The 9,884-nt window shown below is 34.1% G+C and overlaps 1 pseudogene across 1 annotated transcript; it reads right to left on the reverse strand.

Annotated features, from left to right (window-relative positions):
• Positions 1–8,096: 8,096 nt before the first annotated feature.
• LOC308435480 (small ribosomal subunit protein eS1-like) lies at positions 8,097–8,858 on the reverse strand (annotated as a pseudogene). The gene has a single exon. The product of its transcript is annotated as a small ribosomal subunit protein eS1-like (transcript).
• Positions 8,859–9,884: the final 1,026 nt, after the last annotated feature.

Here is a 9,884-nt window from a genome sequence, read left to right on the forward strand (position 1 = left end):
TGTTTTTCTCTTTATATCAAACCAAATATAAACCAAGTCGCTGGTGTGTGCTTTGGGATCAATAATATTACAATATTTTGGAAGGCAAAAGAAATCTCTGTGGTTCCATTTTTATGCATAGGGACTTCATTTTCCTGAGAGTAATGTGACTGAATTAAAAAAAGCTTTCAATTGAAAACACTGTTTTGAAATTTTAGAGTTTTTATTTAAAACTTTATCTAGTTTGTGAGAATTTTATACATAATCTCTTTGATTAACTCATTTCCACTCCTTTGTCACTATCTTCTAATTCTTCCTATGTCCCCACACTCCTTCCCATATTGATGACCTCTTCAAATCTATATCTACTTGTTTATACCTACTTGTTTATATCTATATTTCACACACATATGTGTGTGTGTTACTGATTTCATTTAGTATTGCTAGTATACAAACATATATACACATCTTTAGGACTGACCACTTTGAATTGAATAACCCATCAAGTGGGTCATCCATGAACGAAAACTAATCTTGCTTTCTAGCAACCACTAATTGTCTGAAATTCTTTATTTAGGGTTGGAAACTTGTGAAATTTCCCCTGTGCATGCATGTAGCTTTCTAGGTGGCTATATTGTTACAAATTCATGGGTGCAGCATGCTTGTTTTCTGCATGTTGATCAGTTGTGTATGTTTGGAATTAGCTTACATCTTCCAGGAAAAGAAACTTCTTTATCTTCTTTGGTGATGAGGGTGAACTATATAGGCAAATAGAAGTAGCATTCTCACTTTAGGATTTATGATCTCTTCCATTAAAAGTAGTTGGCTAACTTATAGTGTATGACATAAGTTCCATCCTATTCAGTGAGCTTTGGTACCAATTAGAACGCTGTTTATAAAACCTTAGACTGGTGTCTAACCTGCAATGCTGGTGCAACACTGTGGATATTTTATTAACCTTTTCATTGTAGTTCTTTATACGTTTTATGGCTGCCTGGAGCTATGAATTTGTTTTTCTCAGCAGTTTACATAGCACCTTCAATGTTATGAGAGAACTGGGAAATCTTCAAGTTTTAAACCTTTTTTTTATTTCAGAAATTTTATATTTAACATTTCATAATGTAATATATTGTATTTGTCTATTGACGCTCAATTGAATGATACTTACAACACAAGTTTGGAAACTTTGTGTTCTCTAAGGGAAATTCTGAAGAACACTGCCAAATCAGTGAATTAGTAACAATTGGGAAAGATGGTTAGCGGTTTACATTTCTAGTCATAACATATATTTTATCATAGTGGTAAGTAATTTAGGACTTAGAGCTTGCTGACTAATTAGTGACTTCCATGTTCATGATAGACTGAAACTAAGCATTAAGTTTTGAAAAGAAGAAAATAAGAAATCTTTTAGTTAGATCAAGAAAAATAAGAAAAAAGTCAAGTAAAATCAGAAATACTGGGGGGCATTAAAATGATATTATAAAGATAAAATCTTATAAGACTTCCATTACAATATAAGTGTTATGGAATGAAGTAATCTAAAACTAATGTAGACATTTCCAACTATATACAACTCTGCAGGACTCAATTACTGAGAAACAAAAAGTCTAACAAGATCAATTACAGTAAGATTCTATCAGGAATAAAGGTGTTCTCATCACTAAAACCTCAGAACCAGATCATTTCTATAGAAGAATTTCACCAAATATTTAAAGACCTGCACAGATCCTACTTAAACATCCCAAAGGGAAGGGAGAATATTTATTTGAAAATCCATTTTGTGAGGCAAGCAATACTCTCATACAAGAATATGTAAGGATACTAGGTGAAAAGAAAAACTAAGGACTAAACCACCTGTGACAAGATAAGTTTTCCATAGACTGCCAATGAACTGATTCCCTCATCATATTTCATGTGACATAGATACTTGATGAAGCTTCTCCTGAGTATGAACTTTGTGGACGACATTATTGTAACATGATGGAAAACACTGGACACGTCTGTGTGAACGACTGTCAAGTACTGTGAGAATTAGTAAATACAATAGCAAAACTGCGAAAGTTAAAAACACTAAGAGAAATAAACTATGGAAAAAGGAAACCAAAGAATGATTTCATTTACAAATGTCTTAAAATACATAGTAATTTTTTAAAAGTACATAAAAAGATCTGGGCATATACCCCAGAGATGATCCAACATACAGCAAAGACACATGCACCACAATGTTCATAGCAGCCCTATTTATAATAGCCTGAAGCTGGAAAGAACCTAGATGTTCTTCAGTAGATAAATGGATACAAAAATTGTGGTACATTTACACAATGGAGTACTACTCAGCTATCAGAAACAATGACTTTATGTAATTCTTAAGAAAATGGATGCATCTAGACAATATCATCCTGAGTGAGATAACCCAGTCACAAAAGAACAGACATAATATGCAGTCACTGATAATTGGATACTAACTCAGAAAGCTCTGAACACCCCAGAAACAACTAACAGACTATATGAAGTTCAAGAAAAACAAAGGCTAAAAAAAAAAAGAGAGAAAATGAAAACCCATTATGCTTAATCTTTACACACCAAGAAAACTTTAACTATTTCCAGGTTACATCTTGTTTTGCAAGTACTTTATGCTCACTGTAACTAGTAAGATTTTAATGCATACTATCAAACCTTAAAAAAATCAAGTACTGACAAAATGTATTAGTATACTTTTATGCAAAAATGCTTAAAATCTGTACATTTATCTTTGTTTTTTAAAACAAAGTTGTTCAGTTAAAAAAAAGATCTGTATTAGGAGACAATGAATCACTACTTAAAGAGGTTGAAAAAGACACAAAACACATGAGGAGACAGAGGGAGCAGTTCACACTGTTAACAAGTTTATATGAGGTCTCTCTTGATTTGTCACTTTGATTTAAAGGTTTCCATTATAAATGTCCAAGAATATTAAATAAAAATTACAATGATAAGTCATTCATAACATTAAAATATTTAAATAATATGGTGCTTAAATTAATGTTTGCAATTCTTACTATTATTTTAGCTGTTTCTTATATGTATAGTTAGCTGTATAATGGGTGAGTATGCAAAAAGACAAAATAAATTATCCATTCAATTTGATATGGATCAGTTCTGACATTCTCTGATACTTAAATATTCTTTCAAACATTAAGTGATCATTTTACCATTCAAAGTTATCTATGTATTTGGGGCAGCTCTTAACACCTTTTTTGATGGTATCCAGTGGAGTAGAAAACTTATTCTATAGATAATAAAAAGCCACAAAGATTCTTGAAAGAAGAAGCAATCTCAAGAGAACAGAACAATGCTTTGTACTACATATTAAAAATACTCTACTGGACTGTGTAAGCGAAGACAGAATAGCTTAGCAAACACAATATAGTGTTTTAAAATTTGCTGCTTTCTGAAACAAAAAGAAATCTAAAGTAAGTGTATTAAAAGCATAATTTATTTAATTAGATCATTAACTTTACCAATAACAGTCCAATGTTTTTCCAATATCATGCAGATAATATCTCTTCACTGAAACTTAAATAGAAAGGATAGAGGAGTTATTTCTGTAATCAAGATTTAAATACAGTGAATCTGTAGTAGGAATTTTAATCTCACTACTCTATATATTATGTGTTTAAGATGTTTCGTGTTTTCCTACTGTGAATTTTTCTCTGTTTCTACAGACAGTTGGTATTTATTTGTTAACTCCATGATATTCCTTCTTTCTACCGCACTGTAGAAACCTAACAAAAGTTTTTTTTTAAAATAAATTTACTGTACCTTTATATACTTTTATACAGAGTTGCTTAACGTCACTTCATCAGGTCACAGATTTTACTCATTGATTTTCAATAATTTAAAACTTTATAGTACTTTCATATATGCAGTTGATCTATGTGTTTTTCCTGGTTATAACAGAGCAAATAACACCTCAAAGTATTTTGTGATACCAAATTTATTGTTTTAGCAATAATGTGTGAGAAAGAAATCAGTATTTATAAACTAATGTACAAATTGTTTTAGACATGATTCATATGTCTAAATGTATACACACATGCACACACATATTCACTCACTTTTTTTTATTAAGCAGATTTTGGTGATGTTAATTATTACTTTCTTTTTTTCCTGTCTCAGGGAAGTTTAAATGCCAACTTTACCTAAATTGCTTTAAGTCAGAATAGTTAGACCTTTTTTCCAACTCAGTAGTATATTTGTTATTCATGATAAGAATTGACTTTTATTTTCTCACAGCATTAATAAACATAAAGACGTATATGCTCTGTTCAGTTTTTAAAGAATGCTTTATTAGATACTCTCTGTATTTCCATTTGAAATGTTATCTCCTCTCCCACCCCACTCCCATTCTTTCTCCCCTTCCACTTGTCTTCACCAAGGAGCACACACTCCTGATCACCCTCTTCACCCCAGTGCCCTGGCATTCCACTACATTTGGAAAACATGCCTTCCCTGGATCAAAGGCCTCTTCTCCCACTGATGCCAGACATGGCTATCTTCAGCTACATGTGCAGCTAGAGCCATAGGCCTCTCAATATTTGCTCAATGTTTGCTGTTTTAGTCCATTGGAGTTGTGGAGGGTTTGATTGGTTGATAATATTTTTCTTCCCATGGATTTGCAACACTTTTCAGCTACTTCAGTCCTTTCTTTAGCACCTTCATTGTTTTACCATGTTCAGTCTGATGGTTAGCTTAAAGCATGCTCAGCTGTATCTATATGATTCTGGAAGAGGCCCTGAGGAGACATCTTTATCTGGTTCCTGCCAGTAAGTACTTCTTGGCATCAACAATAGTGCTTAGGTTTGGTGGATGTATATGGGTTGGATCCCCAGGAGAGCCAACCTCTGAATGATCTTTTCTTCATTTCTGTTTCTCTATTGGGTCACAGAAGATAGAAAGATCTCCCATGCTCTTGAATGGAAGGGAAAACACTGCAAAAATTGGCCATCTTGCCAAAACCAATCTGCAGATTCAACGCAATCTCCATAAAAATTCCAACTCAGTTCTTCATAGAGTTGGAATGAGCATTTTGGAAATTCATCTGGAATAACAAAAAAACCAAGGAGAGAAAAATCTATCCTCAACAATAAGTGAACTTCTCTGGGAATCATCATCCCTGACCTCAAGCTATATTAATAAGCAATTGTGCTAAAAACTGCATGGTATTGGTACAGAGATAGGCAGGTAGATGAATGGAATAGAATTGAAGACCCAGAAATAAACCCACACACCTATGGTCACTTGATCTTTGACAAAGGAGTTAAAAACATTCAATGGAAAATGTACAGTCTCTTCAACAAATGGTATTGGTTCAACTGGCAGGCAGCATGCACAAGAATGGAAATCAATACTTTCTTATCTCCTTGTACAAAGCTCAAGTCCAAGTGCATCAAAGACCTCCACAAAAATCCAGGTACACTGAAACTATTGGAAGAGAAAGTGGAGGGGGACTTAGAACACATAGGCATCAGGGAAATTTTTCTGAACAGAACACCAATGGCATATGCTCTAAGATCAAGAATCAACAAATGGGACCTCATGAAATTGCAAAGTTTCTTTAAGGCTAAGGACCCTGTCACAAAGCAAAAATGGCAGTCAACAGATTGGGAAAGTATTTTTACTAGTCCTATATCTGATAGAGTGCTAAGATCCAATATTTACAAAGAGCTCAAGAGGATAGACTCCAGAGACACAAACAATTCTATTAAAAATGGGGTACAGATTTATACAAAGAATGCTCAACAGAGGAATACCAAATTTCTGAGAAGAAATGCTCAACATCTTTAGTCATCACGGAAATGCAAATCAAAATAACCCTGAGATTTCCACCTCACATCAGTCAGAATGGCTAAGATAAAAAACTCAGATGAAAGCAGATGCTGGCAAGGATGTGAAAAAAAGAGGAACACTTCTCCACTGTTGGTTGGGTTGTAAGCTGGTACAACCACTTTGGAAATCAGTCTGGCAGTTCTCCAGAAAATTGGACATAGTACTACCTGAAGACCTGCTATTCCACTCCTACACATATACCCCATGGATGCTCCAACATATAACACAGACACATGCTCCACCATGTTCATAGCAGCCTTATTTATAATAGCTCGAAGCTGGAAAAAACCCAGATGTCCTTCAACAGAGAAATAGATATAGAAAGTGTGGTACATTTACACAATGGAATACTACTCATCTATTAAAACAATGAATTCATGAAATTCATAGGCAAATGGCCGGAACTACACACTATCATCCTGAGTGTGCTAACCCAGTCACAAAGGTTATGGTATGCACACACTATAAGTGGTTACTAGCCCCAGAAAGCTGTTAATATCAATGAAACAATTTACAGAGCTTATGAAGCTAAAAAAGGTGGAAGGCAAAAATGTGGATGCCTCTGTCCTTCTTAGAATGGAGAACAAAGCCCTCATGGGAGAAAATTCATGTTCAATATTTTTGTTACTTCGATGCATGCCTTAGAATTACAGTAAATAAAATCCTTATTTTTCTCTTGAGAGAAGTTTACTGTGGGAATCTAAATTGCCATACAATGTATGTGACACTCTTCACAAGTATTTATAACTTTCTTTAGTACTAAGTAGTAAAACTAATACTAAAATATTATTTTATTCAGAGAAATTTCGATTTTATACCCTTTAATTTTTCAGTTTTATGGTAGTCGAATGTTTTTACACAACTATTCAGATTTGCTGTGAATTAGATAAGCATTGCAAACATATCTTTTTGAAGAACACAAGTACATATTGTAAAGTATCCTCTGGCAAAGATGAAGAGGGTCAGCAGCTGAACCTCTCTTCCTAAAAGTTTCCCAGTCACATACCTTCAGAAAGTCTTCAGAAAGATTTTGATTTAGATGCTATTAATGTACATTCAAACATGCAAAACTCTAGTAATGTGTTATTGTAATAAAAACCTGTCTGTCATTATAATATCAGATAAATATTAAAAATTAATGATTAAAATGTTAACTTTATTCAAGGAAGATTTTTTTGGTGTCAACAGAAATGATGACCATCTTGTAAAATCTGATGTCATCAAATCATGATGAATTTGTGCTTGTCCCTGGCACCATTATTCTCTTCATTCTTAGGTTGAAAATGAAATAAATTAATTGTGATAAACATGAAAAACTCCTCAAATCTCACTAAGAGTCAACCCAACATTTTTTCTTTATTAGGAATCTCCTTAGATCTAGACATAGTTAATTTGTGCCTTGTCAGAGCCACAAAATAAGCCATATAAATCTTCCTAATGGAAGAATGTAGGATAAAGCTACCCAATCCAAAGAAGTTTTAAAATAGAAAATTATTATTATTTTCAATAAGATATTAGATACTATAAAATAATGGTTTTGAATTCTGATCTCTGAATTTTGAAATATGAGTGATTAAATGTCAATAATAATTTATCACAACCTTGTTCTGTCCAAATCATCTTTGCACTCTATTTGAAATTTATGGCCAGAATTAAAAGATTTTTCATGGAAGAAACTCATTAGCTTTCTAGAGATCTATTCATTATCTAAACGGCTTCCTTGTCCTTTTAACTTATTGATATAGCTTGACCTTTCAACTGAATTGTTAATGTTCTAACAGATTAATTTTTCTGCACATCATTGACAGCTAAGACTCAAGAACAATTTACAATTGATATAAAACTACTTTTACTCATTTTATTTTTATTATGTTAGACCAAAATTAGGAACTATATGTATCTTTAATTTATATATTTATCCTAAAAAATCTGTGTTCTTCAAATTCCTCCTTAATAAAGATAAAATAATTTATGTAATCAAGTGGAACTCCAATTCTGAATTATATGCTCTAAAATGCCTGTGCATAAAAATGTTAGAATCTGCATAAAAACAAAGATCTATACTTCATTGAAGGCACTGCTAGTTTGACTTTTGTGAACAGTTGTACGTGCAACCTTCTACTGAAGCATAGAAGTCTTTTAGTGGCTGCATCCAGAAAGATAACGTATTCTTTCTTTTTTCTTTTTTATTTTATTTTATTTTATTTACAAACAGGACTTTTTATTTGCCACTATATAAATCTGGATTTTTAGACAGATTCTTGGACTGGCGGTTCACATCCATCAGCTCGTTCAACTTTAGCACCGGTCTTATCACCAGTTGTTTCGCCAGAACTACCACCTTCACCACGGAGCTCCATGAGTTTTCCCATTTCAAACTTGGGTTTCTTCAGCATCTTTACTTTTCTAACAAAGACATCGTGAAGAGGATAAATGGACAGGAAAGCCTTTTCTGTCTTTCCCGATGCTGTCTGGGATCAGTTTATTGACCACTTCCTTCAAGTCATTTGTCTGCTCTTCTCAGCTCATGATCTCCATCATCTTCTTCCGGATCTGGCGGACCTGCTGGTGCTGTGCATAGGACGTCTTTCTTTTCTGGTTGTTGCATTTTTAGTGAAACCAACACAGAAAAGTCAGAGCAAATACCCGTTGGTCGTCTTGACATCGACATGAGCTTCAGTCATGGTCTGCCACTTTTTGACCATGGAGTACATCTTGTCCCGGGTAAGATCCACGCCATGGAAGTTAGTCAGACAGATTTTGCCCTGAACATTCTCAGTAATTAGCTTGAATTTTCTAAATGCAATCTTGTTATTCTGTAGATCGGCAAGGCTCATTTCCAACACATGACCCTTGAGGCCATCAGATGCAACTTTGGTTCCTTAAGTCCTTGTGACTAGTGTTTTCCCGATGTTCCTAATACTGAACATTGCTGGAGTTTTCACATCGTACCAGTCTTTCTTAGAAAATGGATCAATCACTTTCTTCTTAGCTCCCTTCTTGCCACCCGTCATCAGTTGCTTGTATATGACCGCAAATGTATTCTTTCTACCCTAGAAGTTATTGTTGTTAACAGCTTCTCAGCTAGTGGTGGGACTTCACGATTATATCCTCTATCCATTCTGTAGTTTTGGCAGGCAATGATTAGTAAAATGAATAAATTTTAAGTTTGTTAAAATAAAAAAATATAACAAGCAGTTATAGACACCTCATTGGGTATGTAAGCTCCTAGTTTATTTTCTTTCTTTTTTTATATAAATTATTTTATTTGTTGACATTTTTAAATGGTGTTCCCTTCCACAACATCTCCATACTATCTCCCCTCTCTCCTCTCCTCTTTGCCTCCATGAAGGTGCTCCTTCTCTTACTCACCCACTCCTGCCTCACCGTTCTAGCATCTCCCTTTGTGGGAGCATCAGGTCTCCACAGGACCAAGAGCCTCCCTTCCATTGACAGTTATGACATTTGAAATAATTTATTTCTCGTGATTCCATGGGTTTTGTAACAAGTATAAAAAAACACAAATATTTTTAGAAACCCCAAATATAGCAAAACTCAATTATAAATTTTGAAAATACTGCTTAACTGTTGTCTTCAAAGCATGGTTCTAAGTACTTGAAATACAATAAGATAAATTTTAAAAGTCTTCATTTAGTAGGTCATACAATCTAGAAACATACATAGATAAAATAATAACATGATTTTAAATGTAAATTAAAGGGAAGATAAATAAAGTACAGCTGGATAGAAAAGCCCATATCCCTGTGACTTATTACTGAAGGTAGAAGGATGAAACCTCTCTAAGAGGTGGCAACTCTGACTGATTCGCCTCTTCACCTGCAGGTGATCTTTAACAGGGATCTTCCCTGGCATGCCAGGTCCGGAGGGTTCCTGTGCAGTAGCAGGAGAAGAACAGAGACAGTGGAGAAGACTGCAGTGGATCAGGTAGGGAGGTATTTTCAAGGGTTTGAAAAGTCCCGGTTACATCCTGTTTTACATGTACTTTATGCTCACTGTAACTAGTAAGACCTTAATGC

The sequence above is a fragment of the Micromys minutus genome, assembly GCF_963924665.1.
Source record: "Micromys minutus genome assembly, chromosome: 23".
Taxonomy (NCBI): domain Eukaryota; kingdom Metazoa; phylum Chordata; class Mammalia; order Rodentia; family Muridae; genus Micromys; species Micromys minutus.